The sequence below is a fragment of the Protopterus annectens genome, chromosome 1.part2, assembly GCF_019279795.1.
Source record: "Protopterus annectens isolate FY-2018-M chromosome 1.part2, PAN1.0, whole genome shotgun sequence".
NCBI lineage: Eukaryota > Metazoa > Chordata > Ceratodontiformes > Protopteridae > Protopterus > Protopterus annectens.
The window spans coordinates 145,056,383-145,081,246 of NC_056727.1; positions in this window are offsets into that span (position 1 = coordinate 145,056,383).

The window sequence follows — 24,864 nt, forward strand, 5'->3', positions numbered from 1 at the left end:
GCAATATGGCTAAAAGTAACAGTTGTGTAAATGGAAAAATGCATGCCCTTAACATGCCTATGGTTTTGGTGAGCCACAACAAGACATTTCCATACTCACCGGCTTCAAGCAGCTATTCCCCAGCCACACCAGATGGACCTATGTAGTTGTGAGGGAGAGATAATGTCAGCGCACTCACATGTCATTGGTACAGAATAAATTATGCACTTCTGAACATGTACTACACAACCTCTGATACTACACAATTTGCTGTCATTCACTATAGACGTGCACTTGTGTGCATTACAAAACCCCACCAACAAATACAGTTTCACCTGACATATGCATCTAGATACTTCAAGGATCCCAGTATGAATGATATAGTATTGAAGTGATGTCCACTGGGGTCTTACCTGGATGCTCCTCGCCTGTTGTCTGGGTGCCACCCACTTGCATGACATAGGTGTGTACAGTTTCCTGTGGTGCGATGGCTGCCCCAAGGTTGGCAAGGAGCTCCTCTGTTTGTGTCAGTGGGGCCTGCATAGCAGGACCCGCACCTGTGGCTGTATGGTCCCTGGCCATAGCTGCAGCCCTTTACTGAGCATGGTGGATAAGATCAGTGGCCCTGTGCCTGAACTGTTCATAGGTTCACCCATGCTGACCCAGATTAACAGTTGCCAGTAGTTCTGTCCACAGGATTGTCCATTCTTGCAGCTGATGTCTGCTTCTCCCAAACATGACTGTGTGATGCAGTCTTAGGGCATCCATTATTGCTGCAGTATCAGCATCAGAAAAGGCTAGTTGCCACTGTTGAGACATTCTACCTGAAAGACATGAACAGGGAAACATATCACAGGACCTCTTACATTGGGCATCATTATGTACAGATCCTGCACATCCATGTTTGCTAGCACTATACACTGGTAACACCCATATCATATCCCTGTCATTATCAGCACAGTATGTGTGTGGGTAGTTTCATCATACCGGCATTATAGCATGCATTGCACTCCTAATCCTGATGTTTCATGTTCCCCCAATGAGGACCATTAATGTGCATAATCTTCCATTCATCATTTACATCCCACGGCAAATGCAGCAGCTGGGAACATCACACAAGTTCCCTACCAGGGCATACCAGCCCATCAGCCATCTACCGTAGACCTAGAGACTATGATGCCAACCGTCTAGCTGATGTCATACATACCCCTCAAGAGTTACCTCACTCTGGCATGCCAATCAGTCAGACACTCCACATTGCTGGGACTGCTGCATGAGTGCAAGTCATGTTTCACTCTGTTAACACAGACACACACACACACACACACACACACACACACACACACACACACACACACACACACACACACACACACACACACTCTCTCTCTCTCTCTCTCTCCTGTTAAAGTCTGGCACAACTTTGCTACCTATGGGCCCTTCAGCCTAGACTTTAAGGTAGTTCTGACAGGTCTATATTACAACGTTGAACTCACAGGAGTCCAAACATTGTAATATCGAACCCAAATGTTCAAAACATGAAAATAACGAAGCCACAGAACACCGATTTTTTTTTCCCATGGAAAAAAATCGGTGGGACGTTTTTGCAGCTTTGCTATTTCCTCCACTGTGGTGCAATCTCGGAGTTGGTATATTTAAGTGGGGGAGTGTGGGGGTACAGCCCCCCATATTGGGGCATGTGGGGGATGAAGCCCCCCCACATTAGTTTAAGTTTAAAGTGTACATGTTTTTGGACTGCAATAGCGATTTTTTTTCCCTGGGAAAAAAAATCACTGTTCTGTGTTTTCGTACTTTTTGGGTTTTGAACTTAACAGTTCGATATTACATCATTCGAACTACTGTGAGTTTGACAATGTAATATAGACCCAGTTCTGACTGCCACAATCCATCTCTTTAACAGCTACTGTAAGTCCCTCAACAAAGCGTGACAAATCCTACTGTGTGATGAGCCTATTAGCAAAATGGTAAGTGTGACCAAGACCAAGGCTATTACAGTGTCATCATCTGCATATGCAATTACTCTAAGAGCTGACTTAGTGCTATACAGACCAGACACAATGACAAGGTGTAATGATATGTGACAATAACTAATAAAGGAACAAGGAAATACTGTAATGCAGTAACTACACAGTTCAGACTCACAGGGATTCATTTATGACAACATTGCAGGACAGTCTGCAATACATACAGGAAATGTGTAAACTACTAGGTGCATTGGTTCATAGGATAATACTAGGCTATTGGCCAGGATGTCCTCATACGCCTAGCTCAGATTTCTGCCCATGTCCTTACAAAGTCAGCACCAGTTTCCCATGTCCAGCTGGGACACAAGTGGGATCCCATGAGTGTCTTTTGTGTTTCCCATGCAATCATCAAGCTTCCTCTTACAAAAGGCTAGAGAGGTACTCTGCTAGACATGGGGAGGAAGTGTATTTTACAGACATTGTATTGTTTGGGACACAAATCTATCCCACCAACAAGTACTATTTATGTCACAAACCAGGTGAGGGCCTTGTGTTCAGGTTGCATGAGTGGGGTTTGTCTTACAGATATGCAGAAACTCTATCAAGGCTGGTTTGGTAATGGCCTTGTATGCCAGACACACATAACCTTTGATCTGTCTGTATGAGACTGAGTAGAACAACAGGGCTTTCAGCCTATCTGTATAGGAGAGGTGTTACGGACCCTGGATATTCCTGGTCAGGAACCTCTGTGGTCTCTGCAACTGCTGCATGTGGTTGGCAAGGTACATGCCAAATAAGCCATTGTACTCGGTAATGAGTCTGATAAGGGAGGAATACAGGGATGCTATGGCCTCCTGGTTCCTGGATGACATACCCTTAATTGTGAAGTGGGCCATGTAGACAGCCTTCCGTACAATGGTACCAACATGGTGGGAAACTTCAAGTTGCTATCAACCTTGGTGTACAAGTCACCTTAGGTCTGATTGCATGCTCAGTACATTGTTATTACTGTCATAACTAGTGTGGATTACATCTATCACAACAGGGATAATGCATTCCCTGGCATTCAGTTTGAGGCAATGCTTCTGGCACCAGTCATTAGTTTGGGTACGGGCCTCTTGGAGGATGCTTACATCACTGGGGGGATGTATGACAGTGGCCATCTTGTAGTCATCTGTAAACCAAGTCAGTCACAGACCACTGTTTTTTTCTTGCACCTCAGAAAAGTATATCCCTAACAGTAAAGGCCCCCAGATAGATCCTTGGGGTACATCACTCTTTAAGGGTGTTCTACTAGAAGTGGCTTCCACTACTTTAACTGAGTGGGTACTGTCATTGAGCCAGTTAACTACCCATTTGGTAACATACAGATTGATCCCTAGTTGTGTAGACTTATGTATTATGGCCAACTGGGGATTATTGTCAGAGGCTTTTGCTAGGTGAAGGTAGGCAGTGTGCACCGTCTTCCCCTCGTCCATGTTTTTGTTGATCGCTTCAAAGAAGTTGACCAGGAGTAACAGGCCTGATCTCCCTTTGACAATACCAAACTGTGTGGGCTCAAGCATTTTGAGGTTGCTGATGACTCTGTTTATAAGGTCCTTGATAATGCCTTCCATGGGCTTGCAGATCAGGATAGTTAGGCTAATGTGCATATGATTGGCTGGGTCAGTGGATGCTACACCTTTGTATAGAGGGATGACAGTGGCTGTCCTTCATGCAGATGGGATAACACTGGTGCTCAGGCTTTGGTTAACTACAGTTTGTAATGGAGCTGAGAGCTCATGCCTGAGTTCATGTAGCATGCAGGCAGGGATGTTATCAGGTCCCATGGAGACCTCAGTTTGTTGCCTTTGAGTGGGCATTGTGGACCTGCTCCCTGATGATGAGAGGAGGGGGGCAGGCACTGTGCATGTCCTTCTTTACTGATGGGGGACAGGGGGGTGAGGTTTTCACTTAACTTGTTTGCAGCCGGTTTTGACCACCAGTACAGAGCAGATTTGGGTGTTGCCCCTGAGATTGCAGACATATGTGAAGAAGGCCTTGTGATTGGCCTTGATGGATGTGTCCAATTTGCACTCAAATAGCCTTAGGGTAATTCACCTGTGACCTCATTTGCTTGTTCAGACAAAGGTGAGATTGCTCCAGATTTGGCACTTATTCCTTCTTGGTCCTGTACAGCAAATATTTCCACCTATTATGGAGTTTGTATATTGCTGCCGTCCATCACAGAGGTTTACTCTACCTTGGGGGAGATGATTTTGTCAAGTCAGGTATTGCTGAGTCCATACAGCTATGTAGGTGCTCATATAGTTGTTTGGTGTAGGCTTGGAAACAAAGTCATGGTACAGTTAAACACTTTTCCAATTTCATCCCAGTAATTATAATCAAACTAGTAATTATGTATGTTTCAAGGCAATACAACAATCTGTAGCTGTAGACATTTATGTCTGTTTGATGCGCTGAAACTAAGATTACACATTTCTAAAACAAGATGGCTTGCAACTCATGTCTGTATGCTTGAGACTTCCAGCTACTACAGTTAATAAACATGTGCACAGGTAATACTTAATATACATTTCTGTTCTTTGTCAGTATGGCACACTATACTTACACTCTTGCAGCACAGTCATACCTCTCAGCCTGTTAGAACAAGACATCTGGACAAAGGCACACATAAATGGGGGGGGGGGGCAAAGGTCCCAAAATAGTGACACTTTATAAATATTGCTGTAACACACTTAGACAGTTGATAGCAAAGTAGGTTTTGCATTCACAGGAATACTCTGAAGGATATGCCATCTGGCATTCAAACGTATGCTATTATGTTATGACTTCAGTCTTTCATGATTTGCCAGACAAAACACAACCGTATGAGAAAATGACTACAAATATGAGGCAAACATGTGGTCAGTCTGCAAAACTCTGGACAGTTGAAAGGTATGAGCTCAGTATATAACATACAGTTCAACACACAATTCTGCGCCAGTTGTTTAATATGCACATACCCTATATAGGTGTCTTACATTTGTAAGACAAGCATATGTATCATAGTAGTATTCACAAGTGACATATGAATATTTACAACATCCCAGGTAGGTGGCCTGGCAGTGTCAGAGTTAGTATTGTACAACAGACACTCCAGTAGTAGTCATATGTGAGTTGACCTTTGCTGGGGTGACTCAGGGGCCAGAGCTGTGATCTATGTCACTGCAGACAGAGCCATCAGGGATGGGTATAGGTGCTGGACAGAAACATGTCAGTCCAACAAGTCTTGTTGAAACCTGTTGTTTAACTTCCTATTTCCCATTATTGCATCCCCTTCTGCATTCCATTACATTCTTAATTGTTTGACATACCTGTTATAGTGTTGCATTGTTTTGTCAGAGTAATCTTGAAGTCTTACTTCCTGTATTCACAGTCTGTCGTTGCATAGAGAGATTCAGACCTGTTTTGCATAGGCAGCAGCTTGTCTTTTGTAGGTAATGCTCATTGAGCAGGTGATGGCCTGTGCACCGATTGGGGTTTCCCACTTGCTAATTGCATCGAGAACAGCTGTGTTGTCTTTCCATTAGCCGATGGCATGGCAACATAGTGCTATAATTAAGGCCTTTCTTGTGGGCCTTGCCCTTTTTCCTTGCCTGTGAGGAGAACATTATGGAGGTGCGGAAGCTACAGCATTACAGAGGGGAGGTGGAAATACTGTCCACTGTTTGGATTGATGTGCAATGTCCACAGTTTTGCATGCTGTGTCTGCATACCTGTCAACCTCTTAGCACAAGAAATGTAGAGAAAGCCCATCAAAATGGGGGACAAAGTTCCAGAATTAGGGAAAGATTGTAAGTATTGTTATACAGTTAGAAACTTGCCAGATTAACAGGGTTTGTCTGGACACACATTTTCTGTGTGATTTGAAGCCTGACACTGATATGTATATGACATATCTCTCAACTGTCCAGATTTTCGCAGAATATCCATAGGTTTGCCTCTTATGTTTGGTCTGTTCCTCATACAATTGTTTTTTTTTTTGGAAAATCACTAGGATGATCTGAGGACTGAAGTCACTAAATAATGATATCCATTTGTGTTTCAGACTTCATATCCTTCAGAAAATGTATGTTTAAACAAACCCTGTCACTCCAGCAACTTTATCAATTTATAACACCAATATTTAAAGTATGTTCCTATTTTTGGGTCTCTGTCCCCCAAATATGGCAGGCTTTGTCCAGATTTCTTGCACTTCTGGACTAAGAAATTGAGAGGTATGGTATATCATTATTTAATGACGTTACTCCTGATATCATCCCAGTGATTTAGCAGAATCCCAGACATGTTATGAGGAAGAGGCCATAAATATGGGCTCAAACACTGGACATTCTGTGGAAATCTGTACAGTTGAGAATTATGTATGCCTGGCCATTGTTAACAGACTTTCAAGATTGTGTAGCAGTATAGTGTGTAAATGTTTGTTGGGCTGAGGAGGGAGAGTGGCAGATGTTAGTCTCATAGATCCTTTTCTATCTGACTGTGCATGTTGTTATAGTTGCTAGTGGTCTATCAGCTGTATATGTTTGTAGGGGCAGACTGAGACATGTCCCTTAAAACCTCAGGATTCCAAGTATACTGTGATTTAGGGCTGTACATATAGGAGTAGTGTGTGACTGGCAATCAGGATATGTTTGTTCAAACAGTTGTTATACTGTAGAGGTCATTTGGGTTACTGGTAAGTTGTTTTGACTGTAGTGCAAATGGTTCTGGGTAGGCAATTTCTCACCAATGTCTGTTTTTCTCTACAGTTACATTCCTGTAGTGCATGGTATATTTGCAAATGCATCAGCAATTTCCCAGAGTTGATTTGGTGTAGTGTTGTGTTCCTCTGACTGCAGTTCAGAAGATGTTGGGTGAAATGCTTGGCAGCTCAGTGTTTATTCCCTAATGTTACATGACTGCACTCATACCTCTCTACTATTCAGATTTTCAAAGAATGTCCAGATGTTTGGCTCATATCTTTGGTCTGTTCTCCATAACTGTTGTGGATTTCTGACAAATCACTGGGATGATGTGAGGATTAAAGTCACTAAATAATGAGAAGCATTTGGGTTTCAGCCTTGAAATATTTCAGAAAATATATGTTAAAACAAATTGTGTTACTGTAGCAACTTTCTAAGCTTATAAAATCAATAATTAAAATATGTCCCTATTTCTGGGCGTTTGTCCCCCCACTTTGTCAGGCATTGTCCATCTCTCTTTCTCTTGCACTAAGAGGTTGAGTATATATATATATATATATATATATATATATATATATATATATATATATATATATATATATATATATATATATATATATATATATATATATATGTGTGTATGCGTATATGTATATATATATATGTATAAATAACATGACTAATACCACAGGTTTTTTCCTAATGCTGGATGACAATCCTGCATGATATATTTACTGAAGCATTACTTTTTCTTGCAACTCATGGGGAGTAGTAGTAGCTGCTGTGATTGGAGTGCACAGGGTCCTGGGTTTAAGACTTGCCAGGCATGTGTATTTTTTCCCTTATGTTAAATGACTGTAATGCATGATATATTTGTGAAGGCATTAAAAATTCCCACAGCTCATATGGCATAGTGGTATGTTTCTCTGACCCTAGTGTACAGGGTTGTGAGTTCGAGACGTGCGATGCTAAGCGATGCCAAGAGGCATTTAGTCCATTTCGGCTTTGCTTAGCGCTGCTTAAACCTGCACTAATTTCAAAAAATGAAAAGAAAAAAGGATGATAGAAAAGTGGTGAAATGGATGAAAGCAGGGGGTAAACATTAGGAAAAGCAGCTAGGGATGTGCAGGATGGGTGTAGGAAGGGACCATAGCTCTACATTTCTTCTGCAGCAACAGCTGTGAATGATGTGGAAAATGTGGAATTTACAGCCTCACACCCCCACAGGGAGGGGTGTTGACAACATACATTTGTAGAGTAATTTGAGGGTAGATTCATTTACATCACTTTACATGGGGGCAAAATGTAGAGCTATGTATGGGGCAATGATTTTTTTGTGGGACAGATGCCCTTTTTTATTTTTTAAGGTGAGAGTAGGATGTTGAGGAAGGTCTGTAGGCATGTTTGTGGAGGTAGGTTGGGTAGGATAGGTTGCATTTGTAGACAGATAAGACACACAAGACAGAAAAAAGGGGCAGTATATGACACATGATGGGGTAAACACCTTGAACAGGGAAGGTGGTTGGGAATCAGAGGCCTATGAGCCCCAAAACTGATACAGTGGGACAGAGATTCCCACCCATGGGCAGTCACCACTGCACCTTCACAGCACCAAAGGTGGCTGTGCTGGGGGCTGGACAACAGGAGCTGCTGCCTCTTGAGGTGCTCCAGTCTGTCCACAATCTGGCTCAGCCATCCATCCAACTCCTGAGTGGATGACACTATGCACCATACCCCAGAGCTTTTTGTGGGTGACTGGTTCCTCTCCATGCCCATGCCCAGGGTGTGGAACAGGCCCTGTACCCTGAGACATTTCCACCCAAGGGTGGGCTGGGCAAGCAGAGGGGATAGTTCTGGTTTGGGTCCCTCATGTGCTGGGGCCCAGTGCCATGGCCAGATGAGGTGGGACAGGTGGATCTGCCGGGATCGGCCTTCCCAAATGTGTTATGGTGTTGAGGTTTTACAAAATGTATTGGGTAGTCATGAACAAAACATTTCAAAATTAGTTATAACAGCATGCATGGGTGTTTCAATTAACCCAGAACAGTGGAATTCACACAATTGCATAGCAAACATATCACATGCATATATGGAATAACAGTCAGAATTTTAACAGCATGCCAGTTAAATGTGTGGCAACAGGCCACCAACAATGGTATTTGAACAAGGTATGTTAATATGTAAACAATTAAATATATGAACAATAATAGAACACAAGTCCCAACATTAGATTTTGAGAACAACATACCCGTAGTATATGGATAATAATTATTTATGTACATAAGTAGTGGGGATAGAGAAAAAAAGCCCATTAACAACTGTATAGGCTTTTATTTTTCACAACAGTACTACTCAATACTCTAGAGGTCTGCCCTTATTTTACATCTACCTGTGGCCCATAGCTTCTGTAGCACATACATAACTGTTAAACTGTCAAGCTGGAATGGTATGGGACAAAGTGCGAGTACTCTGTGTACATGATTGGAGGGGACTTGTACATGTCAGTGTTACATATATGAATAGCAACGTAGCCTGCACTGATGTTGTGTCAGTGTGCTATTGGCATTCTTCAACTAGAGTCATATCTGTGTCCAAGGTTTTTGGCAACAGTGATCACTAAGCGTGACAGTGTGACAACTGAGAGACATGTATCGGGAAGAGTGCATGGTGTATCTACCTATTCTGCTGTCTTTTGCAGGCATGGGGTTGGACACTGGAACATTTGGACAGAAAGTTTATTAGTATATCCATCATATGGCTACTACAATCATTTATTTACCTGTAAAACCTGAGCAGAAAATATCTGTTAACACTACCTGACTATTTGTACACATATTCAGGATTACTTGTCTGTAAATATTCACACATCTTAGTACCACTCCCTGGATTCAAACTGTGGTCTGTGCATGCAAAAATGAACACCATATCAATTTCTCAACACACTAAGCTACTGGGGAACTGCTGTCTTGTGCTTGACTGATTTCTGCCTAATGCACGCTTGGTTAGACAGTCTGAACTTGTAATCTTAGTGGAGTGTCACCAAAGACTGTAGTGACAGCTGAACATACATGCCTGACAGTTATTGTACTGTGTATTAATCCTTTGAAAGCAGATGTACACATTTAACCCCTAGTAGATGTGAATATTTGTGATCTGTACAGAGTATAGTAGGGTGCTGGGTTGCATATCCGACCCGCATACATTTGAACATCATATATATGCAGTCTGCACCTATTACACTCTCATACTTGCCTGCATCAGCATACCCACATTCAGGACTACAACGATCTGAAATGCAAAGGTTAACACAAGGCAATGTTGCAGGGGACAAATTGTAATCCATTACACATTACTAATCAAGGTTCAGATGTTAGTGCAGAACATATTTCATATTTCATTTATATCTGTTTTACATATTATATTTCTTTAACAACAAACCAGATTAAACATAAATGTTTGTGGTATAAATCTTTATTTGCATAGCATGACACAGTGCTTTCTTACAGCTGACATTCTACATTCAGTACTACTGCATATCATGTAGATAAATATTGGTCTGACAAACTTTTTATTTATTCAGTACACTCAGAACATACTATATCTACTGGCAGTAAATAATGTACTCCTTCGTATTTATTACACTATATACTGCAAGATAAATCTGTATTCACCAGACTCTCGTCACAACCTCACCAATCTGTCAGAAAAAAATAATTAAGCATGCATGTCTATCACATACTCAGGCTAGATTTTTGTACTGATATGGGTGAGATACTTACTCACTGCTGGGGCATCCCCATCTCGAGCTTCTTGGATCCATTGGGCCAAGAGTGCCCCCTTCCTATGCTTTAGGTCAGAATAATGATGCCATACTTGCTCACCACTTTGGGGGATTCCAGTAGCACTGGTGAGATCACATGCCAGACAGTCCCAGGCCTCTGCTTTGTACTGTGAGCTCAGGTACTGGCCCTGCAGCAGTCTATGGTCATGGTCTTTAACAAGGAGCCCAGCCATAACCCTGGACTCCAAGATGCCCCAACACTGCACCTGCAAGCATGTTCCTTCTCCAACTCCAGACCCAGCTCCTGCAGAGATCAAACTATAGCAGCTTCTGGCTGTATTCACACCTGTGCAGTTTAAATAAGGCCATATTCCCACCCTTTGTCATTATTGGACCATTTTTGAAAATGCTTAGCACAGTTCAGTGGTGCACAAACCTACTAAGCTGAGTTGAGCAGTGCTTAAAAGGGCAAATGTTGAGCAGTGCTTAACGGTGTGCAAATCCACTCAGCTGGGCTGAATATTGCTTAGAATGAGACTTCTAAGCAATGCTCATACCGACTAAGCAGCGCTCAGCACTGCTAAGCATTGATCAGTTTTCATTTTAAAAAATATTTCAGAATTGCAAATTAATTAATCATTACTAACATATTATTAAGTGTATATAATTTACTTTACATGACGTCCCCAATGTGCTTTCATTACATTACCTTGGGGTATGACTATACTGTATGGTACATTTTTGTTTACATTGGTGATTTCATATGTTATATCCAATGACACTTCAATTTTGGACCAGCTACACTACCCTGGTTAACAATTACCAATTACTACATCATTTAAAAAAAATAATAATTTTAACAATTCTTTCCCATGTAAAAATGAATGGCCTGTCTTGGTACTCGAATCATAAACTGCTGCATGCAAAGCTGGAACTCTAACCACTATGCTATCTCACAGTTGGGAATTCTAGTTATATATTTGTATTTAGCTCCTATAAGATGTTTAAGCAATGCTGAGCAAAATGCTGCAATGCACAAACCCACTCAGCTACGCTTAAACTTCACTTATAATGAAAAACAAATGTTTTAATACAACCACTTTACATATATTAATACTAATGCTGACTCATATTTGAAAATAGGTTCATAGGTTCATAGGTAGGTACTAGGCTATCAGCCCAAGGGCCTAAGTAAGCCTAGCCAGCAATGTTCCCTGGCTTACACCACCCAAGAAAGTTATTTTCCTGTACCCATCCCAATACTGGCAAGTGTGTGTGTGTGTGTGTGTGTGTGTGTGTGTGTGTGTGTGTGTGTGTGTGTGTGTGTGTGTGTGTGTGTGTGTGTGTGTGTGTGTGTGCACATGTATGTGTGTGTGTGAATCATGTACTGTCTGACTCATACCATTTTTGACAAGTGTTCTACCCTTTACAGTTCCCTTCACTCCAGTTTAGTAGACCTGTTGATGTCATCCACCTTAGAAGTACTTTTGGTTAAGTTGGAAATGTGTAATCTCTGTGGCGCATCTCATAACTGCATAACTCTAAAATAGGAATACCTAGATCAGCAGGAGTTCTAATACTAATGTTGACAAGTGTGTGTGAATCATGTACTATCTGGCTCATACTATTTTTGCCCTGTGTACTACCCTTTATACTTCCCTTCACTCCAATTTAGTAGACCTGTTGATGTCATCCACCTCAGAAGTACCTTTGGTTGAGTTGGAAATGTATAATGTCTGTGGTGCTTCTCATAACTGCATAGTAATAAAGTAGGAATACCTCAATAGGCAGGAGTTCTAATCCCAGTACTGGCAAGTATGTGTGCGTGAATCATGTACTATCTGACTCATACCATTTTTTGACCTGTGTACTACTATTTACACTTCCCTTCACTCCAATTTAGTAGACCTGTTGATGTCATCCACCTCAGATGTACCTTTGGTTGAGATGGAAATGTATAAGCTTTGTGTTGTGTCTCATAACCACATAGTACTAACGTAAGAATACCTAGATAGGCAGGAGTTCTAATTCAACTCCTGGCAAGTGTATGTGAATTATGTACTATCTGGCTCATACCATTTTTGACCTGTGTACTACTCTTTACACTTCCCTTCACTCAAATTTAGTAGACCTGTTGATGTCATCCACCTCAGAAGTACCTTTGGTTGAGTTGAGAAAGTATAAGCTCTGTGGCATGTCTCATAACTGTGTAATACTAAAGTAGTAATACCTAGATAGGCAGGAGCTTTAATCCCAATACTGGCAAGTGTATGTGTGCATGAATCATTTACTATTCGGCTCATACCATTTTGACCTGTTTACTTCCCTTCACTCCAATTTAGTAGACCTGTTGATATCATCCACCTCAGAAGTACCTTTGGAACTATATAAGCTCTGTGGTACATCTGATAACTATATAGCACTATAGTAGGAATACCTGGATAAGCAGGAGTTCTAATCCTAATTCTGGCAACTATTAGTGTGAGGATCATATCATGTGTGGCTTATACCATTTTGATGTGTATACTATACACGGCGGGTGATCACCTCCCGCTGCCATTTTTTATACAGTGTGAAGACAGCATCTGCCTCACATGCAGCAGGTTAAACCATTGTACAGTCCTCTAAATAGATGTGTCTGGAATATCCATATGTTTGAAACCTATATGTTGTCGGAAGTGGTCTGTGTGCCGTAACAATGCCCATGTATGTGATATTATAGCCAAATAGGCCAGAGCGAGGGTACTGACACATATGGCAGCATGAGGTATTATACCTGACTGAAACATCATGCTGATAGGACATCTGCAGTGCTTACAGTTGGCCTGCCTTGTAGGTGCAATAAATGAGTACAGATGCTTGGCTTTACAAGTGAACTGTACCTGTTATGGGTCACATTAAAAGCTGAAAGAGGTGTGGGCTATCATATTGTGGTCCTAATTAGTATATAACAGGAACACCTTGCATCTTAAGAGGGGTGTGTACACAATTTATATCCACTGTATACCAGTAATGTGTCATGCATGACTTTTCCTTAAGATGTTTGTCCAGCACAATTTGGTGGCCTCTGTCCAGACGTCTTGGCACTGAAAAGTTGTGAGGTATGCTACAGGAATGTTGAATTCACATTAGATAGGCCCCAGTGGTGACCACTGTGATGCAATATAGTTAATCCCAGCACAAGTGAACATTCACAAGAAGCAACTTAGCTATTAAATAAAGCAATATAGCTATTACTGATGGTTGTGTGCATGGTAAATTGTATGTACTTCACATGCCTGGGGTATTTCCAGGCAACAACAGAACAATGTAATACCCACCAGCTACAGGCTACTGTCCCATATACAGACCAGAGGGTCCTAAGAAGTTGTGAGAGGGGGTTCTTGTCAGCAGATGCACATGTGGCCTTGGTATAGGATGGATGCAGCATGTCTGCACGTCTACAGTACTAACCACAATAATACACAATGTCCTATCCTCAGCATAGATGTGTACCTCTATGCATTATAAAACCCCATCCACAACTGCAAACGGACCTGACACATGCATGTAGATACAATACAGAAGCTGTATGTCTAATCCATAATGTTTCTCATCTTGAATGTGACCCCTAACCTGTCCAATTCCATTGCAATACAATCAAAGGTGTTTCTAAGAAGGTGAGCAACTATTGCCATGTGAAGATGTGCCATGATGTTAAGAGTCCAGACCAAGATGGATTTATGCTGTAACTATCTCAAGAGGTGCATACACAAGTTTAAGGGTGTGCACACTCATTCAACTGGCTTATTGTTAACCTTGCCTACTCTAGTACCCACATCAGTGTCAACCACCAGTAGCTGTACACATATATGTCTGTTGTATGCACTGACACTGATATAACACACATGTGCAACATGCACAACCTATTTACCTGGCTGTTTGAAATCCATGTGATTAGTTTTGTGCTCAGGGGATACCTGATATACATTTCTATTGAATGTAAGTATGGCACACTGTATTTGCAGTCTTGCTGCTCAATCATACTTCTCACCCTGTTACAGCAGTATGTCTGGACAATGGTGCACATAAATGGATGTCAAAAGGGACATCAATATTGATACTGTATTAATATAGCTGCACCATACATTAGTACGTTGATTGCACAGTAGGGTTTGACATCACTGTGATAACCTGGAAGATGTCCAACAGTCAGTAGGCTAGTATGTTACAATGCCATTGCTCACAGACCTGCCAATGGTTTGGGTGACATAACACAGGTATATGTGTATGTGACTACAGATAGTCACAAATGTGCTTATTGCCCTGCAAGACACTGTACAGTTGAGTGTTATTAAGACAATATATCACATGCAGTTCAACACACGTCTGCAACAGTACTCTACTATGCACACAGCCTCTAAAGGTGTCTTAGCTTTACAAGGCAAACATGTTTTATTCTCATAATCACAGGTAACATGGATATGGAAAACATCCCATTAACTGGCCTAGCAGTGGCACAGTCACAACTGTTTGACAGACACCTCTGAGGTTGTCATGAATGAGCTGTCCTTACACAGGGTCAGGCTCATGAGCTGTGTTCCCACCTCACAACCTCTCAGAGTATCAAATCTGAACAATGCCTAAAATGATGAGGGGATAAATAGAGACAGACTTTAAATATACCTGCTACAAACAGAGGAAGTTCATAGAATGATACATTTATCATTGCAGTGAATATTCTTAAGGATTTGGACTCTCAAACTCAAGTGTTTGTCATTACCTGATGATGTCAATCCTCAGCTATTTGCCAGTAAAGTACAGATCTCAGGAGGAACAGACAAAAATACATGATGGTAAAATGTGGACATTCTGTGAGCATCTGTACAGTTGAGAGGTATGCCTGTGATATCTCCCACTGCAAAGAGGGACAGATGTTATGGCCATAGCAGCTGTTTAGCAGGACATTAGTACAGCATGTCTTGTTGGGACATATATTCCTCTAAACCATATTTCCCATTATAATAGACTAAGTACTAGATTCAATTACTTGCTTACATGTTCCACTTACCTTTTTCTTTCTTCTCTTTTTGACTTTATGTCTCATTTGTTATTTTTCTCTCTCTCTCTCTATGCACTACAGGGGTAGAGCTGGTTTGAATAGGTGGCTTTTGTAGATGATGCTCATGACCAGGTGATGGCCTGTGCACATATTGGGGTTCCCCACTTGCTAATTGCATGCAGAGCAGCTGTGTAGTTCTTCCAATAGCCAATGTCATGGCAACACACTCCTATAAATGAGTACTCCATGTGGGCATTGACCCTTTCCCTTATTTGTGAGGAAAACATCCTGGAGTTGTGTGGGCTACTACCTCTTACAACAAGACTTGTGGAAACAAGCCGACTAAATTGTGGAGCAGATTCAAGACTTAGGGGCAGAATGTAAGCATTGCTGTTATATATTTGGAATACTGTTGGTTTAACGGGGTTTGTCTGCACATGCTACTTCTGTATGGGTTTCAGTCTGACAAAGTTCTGTCTCTGCATTGCTCTCAACTGTAGGGCCATCCACATACTGGCCACAGGTTAGCCTGTTATGTATGGGCTGTTCCCCAGACAGGTGTTGTCCTTGGCAAGTCAGTAGCATACTCTGGTGATTGCATTATGTAGATCATAACATCTTTTGTTTCTGACTTTATATCCCTCAGAAAATATATGTTACAACAATCCCTTTAACACTAGAAACTTTCTCAGTGTATAACAGCAATATTTCATGTATGGCTGTTTATTTGGGCTTCTGTCGACCAATTATGTCAGGCTTTGTCCAGATGTCATAAAGTAGTATAGGTATACTGGTCTATCATTATTTAGTGCTGTAATTCCTGCTGAGGGGAATGGCTGGGAAACATGTTGAAGTCTGTACATTCAAGATGTAGGTGTATAGGGAATGCTCTTAGATGGCCTTGTAACATATTTTATGTGGGGGACAGTAACACATTTTAAAACTAGACTGTTAGATCATGTCAGATGTATAACTTCTAAGAAATATGTCAGTTCTATAGCTGTACATTTGAATAAATCACACCATGGGGACAGTAGTGGGTCTCAAGGTACTGTTTCTGAAAACGTCTATTCCTCAGTGTGATGAAACATTCATAAAAGGACAATTGTTATGTACAGACTTCAATGTATTAATATTTACTGTGATACTTTATCCTGTAGGGGGTTAAATGATGAGTGTAATTGGAGGCTGTGTATTCAGTTATGTAATTAGGTGCTAATTGCCTCTTGGGATTAAGGCGTGTATTTCTGGTGATGTTTACTCCTTGAAGGCTTTGGCCAAGACATCGGAGTATAATAAACATGTGTGAATTACTGGCTGGTTGTATATTTCTTTGCTATGTTCAGACATTTTATTTGTTTTGCTAAGAGGTTGTTGTATGTCTGGCCATTGTGTATGGCCTATCATAATTTTGTAGCAGTGTACTGTTCACGCATTTATGTGGACTGTGGTGGGGAGGGGGCGGATGTGAGTGTCTGGCTGCTTTTGTATCCAACTGTGCATTCTGCCCCAGTTGTGGGTTGCCTATCAGCAGCATATGTTTGTATGGGCATTTTGAGACATGTATGCATATATATATATATATATATATATATATATATATATATATATTTATATATATATGTATATATATATATATATATATATATATATATATACATATATACATATATATATATATATATATATATATATATATATATATACATATATATATATATATATATATATATATATATATATATATATATATGCATATGTATATATATATATATATATATATATATATATATATATATATATATATATATATATATATGCATATGTGTGTATATATAGATATATATATATATATATATAGAGAGAGAGAGAGAGAGGGAGAGAGAGAGAAAGATTTGGATACACACACACACATATATGTATATATATATATGTATATATATATATATATATATATATATATATATATATATATACACACACACACATACACATATGTACACCTCAGTATTTGTTGTTAATATATCTGTATATTGTTGAACACATATATGGATCTCCCTACATATCTCACTCTCTCTCTATGTATGTTTCTATATCAGATATATATATTTATAGATACCAATCCTTCCTAACTGCACACTTATCTCTTACCTATTGTAAACTGACTGTAAAGAAGGGTATGTTTGAGACAACATCCTCCAGCAATACAGCTAAGGTGGCTTACTGCTAAATTGCATATGCTATGATGTGCAGGGCCCTGATTTCAAGACCTGCAAGGGCTGTTTATTTTTTTGTTAGGCAGAACAAGGACTGTTGGATACAGAGTGGTTAAGGCAGTTTTGAGCAGCTTTGAGCGGGTTTGCATGGGTTTGCCCGACAGTAAGTGATGCTAAAGTACGGATAAATGAATAGGTGCTTACACCATGTAGGCTTCGCTTACCAGTGTGCAAATCTGATTAGCATTTGCATTTAAACAGTACTTACACCTGCGAAGCATAGTTTAGTCTTGGTAACCAGTGATCACATTCCAGTCTGATAAAATAGCATGGTAATGACATCTTTAATACGTGTAATTAATTCCCTGTGCATGATATGCTTCTATGTGCTTCATTACAGTAGCATGGGGTGTGAGTATATTGTATGGGACACTTGGATATACATGGGGAGTACCACAATGTTTTCTCTTTGGATTTGATTCATACATGGGTAGTATCCCAAGTTATATGCAGTCACACTTACATGTTACACCAGCTACTGTGCACTGGTTGACAGAAATAGTTTAACACATATGGTATCATTACGTTAACACTTTTAACAGTGCTTTTTCAAGTAAGAGTAGATTGCAGATTGTATTACTGGAACCATACACCCCTGCATGCAAATTGGACTCTGTACCGAGTATCTTGTTCTAGGTGTTTGAGCTGTATGTTTACATGTATCTCCTACTGGATATTGATCTGATATGTTGATATTAACTGTAGACTACTATGTTCTTTGGACATGTCATTGGGGACTGCTGTCATGTATTACTGGCATACCATTCAGTTTCAGACGTGAATCTTTCAATACATTCATCCTAATGCATAACCTGTTGTCTGTCTACTTTCTGTCTGTCCTCTCTGCAGATGTGCAGATGTCAGGGATTGCTATGGCCATACCACTATGTAGGTGCCCACATTGTACTGTGCTGTGGGCCTAGACACTGCTCCTAGTTCCGACATATGGGACATTCCTTAATGTGGGCCTTGCCCCATTTCCTTGTCCATGTGAGGGACATCATGGAGGTGATGGCCTACAGATTCACATACAGTGGGTGGCAGTACATCACTCACAGGACATGTGGAGACAGACAACCAACATGGGGGACATATCCCCAGATTTGTGAACAGATTCTATGTCCTCAGTGCTGTTATACACATGGTGGAATGATAGACTGACTGGGTTTGTGTGGACATGCATTTAGTGTGTGACGACACGACTCACAGTAATGTGTCTCTGACATATCTCTCCAATGGCACACTGTCCACAAACTGGCCACATGTCTGTCTGTCATGTTTTGTGTATTCACCAGACAGTTGGTGTCCTTGGTAAATCAATTGTGGACTCTGGGGAATGCAGTCAGTAAATACTTACATCTATTGGTATTGCCAATGTCATATTCCTCATAAAGTATGTTACAACAAACCCAGTGACATCTGCAACTGTCTCAATGTATGACAGCAGTATGTCCAATCTACCCCTATGTTTGCACCTCTGTTCCCACCTAGTGATATAGGGATTGATGTTAAGCTTAGTGAGTGGGGAATGTTATCAAAGGCTTTGGCAAGATCAATGTAGACGGTAGGTGTCACCTTGCCTTCATCCACAGCTCAGGTGACTGACAGCAAGAGTTTGACCAGGTTGAATGAGCAGGTATGATCTACCCTTCACAAAGGTAAACCATGTGGGACCCTGAATCTGCAGATTCCCATATCCCTGTTTACTAAGTGCATGATGATGCATTCCATAGCTTCACATAACAGACTTGTCAGGCAGTTGGGGGGGGGGGGGTATTTTTCAGGGTCTGTAGTTACACCTCGTTTTTGGGGAGGGGTGATTATAGCAGTGTACAATTCAGTAGGGACAAAGCCTGAAGTGAGGCTGTGCTTGAACAGGGCACACGAGTAATGTGCCAGGTCACTCTGTAGTTCATGTAAAACACAGCCAGGAATATTCTCAGGTCCCATAGAGGCTGTATTCTTGGCCTTGGACAGTGGTGTTGCAACCTGTGCTGCAGTAATACTGGGTGCGGGTGGTGTACTGGTATTGTGATTGGTTCTTTTGGGGGGGTGAGGAATACTGTTCACACTCAAGATGCCAGACAGTATATTGGCATTATTTGTTGGGTCAGTCTGGGAGGTACCATTGTCTAGTTGCTCAGAACAATTCTTGGTATTGCCATGGAGATTCTTTACATAAATGAGACCTTGTGGTTGTCTTTAATGTGTGCTCCAAGTCTCTTCTCACAGCTAACTTTGTAGTATTTGATGAGGGATCTCAACTATTGATTGAGGCTGATAAGGGTTTATCTCCTGTCTTGGGACTTCACCTTATTCCACATCAGTTCCTCCCCTTCTGTTGTACAATTTCTTTGTGGCACGGGACCACCAGATCAGCTTCCTTTTTATGGAGGTGATGGTCCTGGTTGTATTGGGTAAGGAAGTATCCATGCATTTGTGTACGTGTTCATAGTGTATTGTTGTTTGATTCAGCTGTGATGCAACTAGTCTCCATTCACATGGCTGATGTGAGGTTAGCCACCTCTGCTTTTATGAGACCATAGTTAGCTTTGGAAAGGCTTTTCATGGTGGTTACCTGTGCAGTGGGGGTAGGATGGCTGTGGATGTCCAAAGGTGATTACTTTGTGTTGAGATATAACAAGTGAGGTCTTGACTATTGTTGTAGAGCAATAGTCGCCCATTTTAGGAAGGACCAGGTCGATGTGATGGGCATGTGCATCGGTACATGAGTAGCTTTCCCACTTAATGGTGGGGTAGTTGAAGTCAAACAGTATGAGGGTTTTAGGTTGGACACTAATATTCTCCAGGGTGTTTATGGGCATGGAGTGGGAGTCTTACCCAATGTCAGCTACGCCTGCAGAATTTGTAAAGCATAATTTTGGTCTACCACTCTGGAGGAGTGTGCATCCTTTATGAATACGAATATACCACCACCTTTGGAGCTTCAGTCCACATTCTGTAGCCAAACATTGTGGAATTATATATAGGCTGGTACTGCAGCAGTGCTTCCTGCTGCCTTTATCCAGGTCTCTGTTACAACACAGATGTCATTGTTTCCCATTTTAAAGAATAATTCCAGTGTGTGAGTTTCCAGATTTAGAATTCCAGTGTGCAGCACCATGACCCTTTGATTGCCATGTCTTTGTAGCTGTCATATATTTCTGTATATTTATGTGCACACATATCTATATATAAATATATATATATATATATATATATATATATATATATATATATATATATATATATCTATATATTTAGTAACCTTTCTATATATATATATATATATATATATATATATATATATATATATATATATATATGCATATATGTGGATAGGAAAGTGGATTCATCTCTCTCTCTCTCTCTCTCTCCTATATATATACATATATATATATATATATATATATATATATATATATATATATATATATATATATATATAAATATATGTATATGTATCATGTACATATTTGCCCACATATATGCTCCTGACTACTTTCCCTACTGTTGGATGGCTGTAATAACTGATATGTTTGGGATGTCATTACTATTTTGTAGGGCTCAGAAGGTGCAATGGTACATTGCTTTGATCATAGTTTACAAGGCCCATGGTCGAGGAATTGGCAGGCATTACTATTTTGTTGCAAGGTAGAACAGTCCAGCTGTGGAGGATGGGATAAGAGCAATAATTGCAAGAGGTCTCTAGTCTGGGCCCCTTCACCCCCATTTACACAGTCTTTGGTCAGAGTTGTTGTAGTAAGAGGTTCAGAGTGTGGATCCAATGTCCGAATGCACTACATACATACATACATGTATACATATATATATATATATATATATATATATATATATATATATATATATATATATATATATATATATGTATATAGATCTATGACTGTTGAACGAAACTTCAACATCTTGAATCCACAATAACTGAACACACTTTAACGAAAGCACTTTCACCGAAAAAGTGCTTTCGTTAAAGTGTGTTACAAAAAAAAAAAAAAAACAATAAATCTACTTTTATGCAGGGGGGAAAGCCCCCCTGCACCCCCACTACTTTAATATTCTTACTCCAAGTTAGCACTACAGTGGGGAAAAAGGAATTTTCCCTTATCCGTACGGTAGTGCGACTGGCACAATGAGCATACTTATCCGAAAGTGCTGCTTCGGTGAACAGCACTTTTGGTTACGTATGTTCGTCGATTTCTGCTTTGGCAGAAAGTGCCATCGGGGATCAGTACGGATCCCAGATATATTTATATATATATATATATATATATATATATATATATATATATATATATATAAATACTATTACTATTGTTGAATGATTGAGCTGCATATGTTTGAGAAAACATCAGATATATTTACAGCTCAGATGGCTTCATGGTAATTTGCTGCGGATATGGTGTGCAGCGTTCAAGACTTGCAACGGCTGATTATTTTTTTGCAAGGCAGAACAGTTAAGCTGTGGAGAAAGGAATAAGGGGAATAATTAAAAGAGGTCCCTATTTTTCGGCCCCTTCACTCTCATTTTCACTGCCTTTGGTCAGATTGTTTTGCAGTGAGAGGTCCAGAGTGTGGATCCAGTGTCCGAATGCAGTACATGCACACACACACACACACACACACACACACACACACACACACACACACACACACACACACACACAGACACACACACACACATTCATATATATATCTATGTATGTATATATATATATATATATATATATATATATATATATATATATATATTACATAGATGAAAAACCAAAACCTCGAACGCTCGGATAAGTGAAAACACAGGTAATTGAAATCGCTATTGTGGGGGTCTGCACCCCCCCACCTCCCCTAAAAATATATTCCACCTCCGAGATCGCACTACAGTGAGGAAAGGGCAAATTTTCCAATCTTCACTTTGCTGTAATCTCACAATATCGATTTCAATTACCTGCGTTTTCGTCATTCAAGAGTTTGAGATTTTGATTTTTCGTTGTTCTGATAGAAACCCTTTATATATATATATATATATATATATATAGATATATATATATATATATATATATGTGTGTATATATATATGTGTGTGTGTGTGTGTGTGTGTGTGCATATACATATATATATATATATATATATATATATATATATATATATATATGTGTGTGTGTGTGTGTGTGTGTGTGTGTGTGTGTGTGCATATATATATATATATATATATATATATATATATACGGTTTACTATCAAAATTGACGGCACTTTACGACTGTCATATACTCAAACATGGAATTTCGAAATCGGTAATGTCGAAGACAAAATAATCAATCTAGGAATGGTTTTAACATGGGTCGAGGTAGGGGAGATGTTTGTAGTTCGGAATACTACTGAACACCCACCTCGACCCATGTTAAAACCATTCCTAGATTGATTATTTTGACTTCGACATTACCGATTTCGAACTTCCATGTTCGAGTATATGACAGTCGACGTAGTGCCGTTTGCAATTTTGATAGTAAACCTATATATACATATATGTATATATGTATATACATATACATATATAAATACATTTTCCCTACTGTTCAATGACTGTGCTGCATGATATGTTGGTAAAAACATCAGACATATCTGCAGTTCAGATGGCTTAGTGGTAAATTGTGCAAAGCTCATGGTTCAAGACTTGCTAGAGCTAATTACTTTGTTGCTGGTCAAAATAATGGCTGTTGGATACAGAATGATTAAGGCACTTTTAAGCAGTTGTAAGCGGGTTTGCATGGATTTGCGCTGCAGTAAGCAATGCTAACTTCCAGTTAAATATGCTTACAGACAGTTAACCATAAAAGTGCTTAATCTGTGTAGCATTGCTTAGTTCTGCACAAACAGGCTTAATCCTGCTTACTACTGCTTAAAAGAGCTTACTCCCGATTAACCCCATGCTAAGTTCTTTAAAAGAAAAAAAAAAGGGGTGATAGAAAAGTGATGAAAAAGGGGCCACGCAGAGGGAAAGCCAATAAGGAAAGTAGCTAGGGATGTGCAGGACGGTTGTAGGGAAGATCCATAGCTGTCAATTTCTTCTACAGCAACAGCTGTGCATATATATTGCATTTGGAGGTATATTTGGACACTCAAACCCCTGAGAGATGGATGAGGACAACAATAATGTGTTGTGAAGCTGATTAGACCAGATTACCTGTATCCAGTGGACATGTGTGTGAAATGGACAGCTATATATGGCGCAAGATTTTTTTTTTTTTTGGTAACAGATTGCCCTTTTTTTTAAAGTGAGAGTAGGATGTTGGGGATGTATAGTAGGTATATTTGGGTAGGTAGATTGGGTAGGAAGACAGACAAGACAGACAAGATAGCATACATGGGTGGTATATAACACATGTGGGGGGTAAACACCTTGGACGGATTAGGGTGTTTGAAAATTGGAAGCCCATGTGCCCCCAAATGGAAACAGTAGGACTGAAGTCCCCACCCTTGGGCTGTCACCACTGCACCTTCATGGCCCCGAAAGTGGCTGTGCTGGGAGCTGAGCAGGAGGGGCATGCTGACCCTCTAATTGTGCCTCATGGCCATCAAGCTAGCATAGCAGATCTCCAAGCTACTTTCAGAGCTCGCTACCCACCAATCTCCGGACCTGGCTTCAAGTGATGGTATCCTGTCCATGCCCAGTCCTGGGGGGGACAAGCCCCATCCCCTGATGTGGTTCCACCCAAAAGTGGTGCATGACCAGAGGATGATGAGGTCCCAACATGGGTCCCAAACCTGCTGGGACCCAGTGCCACGGCCAGATGAAGTGGCAGAGGTGGGTCCACTGGGACCAGCCTTCCCAAGCATGCTATGGTGTTGCAGTTTTAGAACTTATTTGGGTTAGTAATAATCAACACAATCCAGGATTAGTTATAACAGCATGCATAGATATTCCCATTAGCCCAAAACAACAGATTTTGAACAGTTGCATAGCAAACAGAACACATGCATATATGGAACCACAGTGGCCATTACAACGGCATGCAGGTTACCCTGATATCAACAGGCCACCAATTATAGTATTTC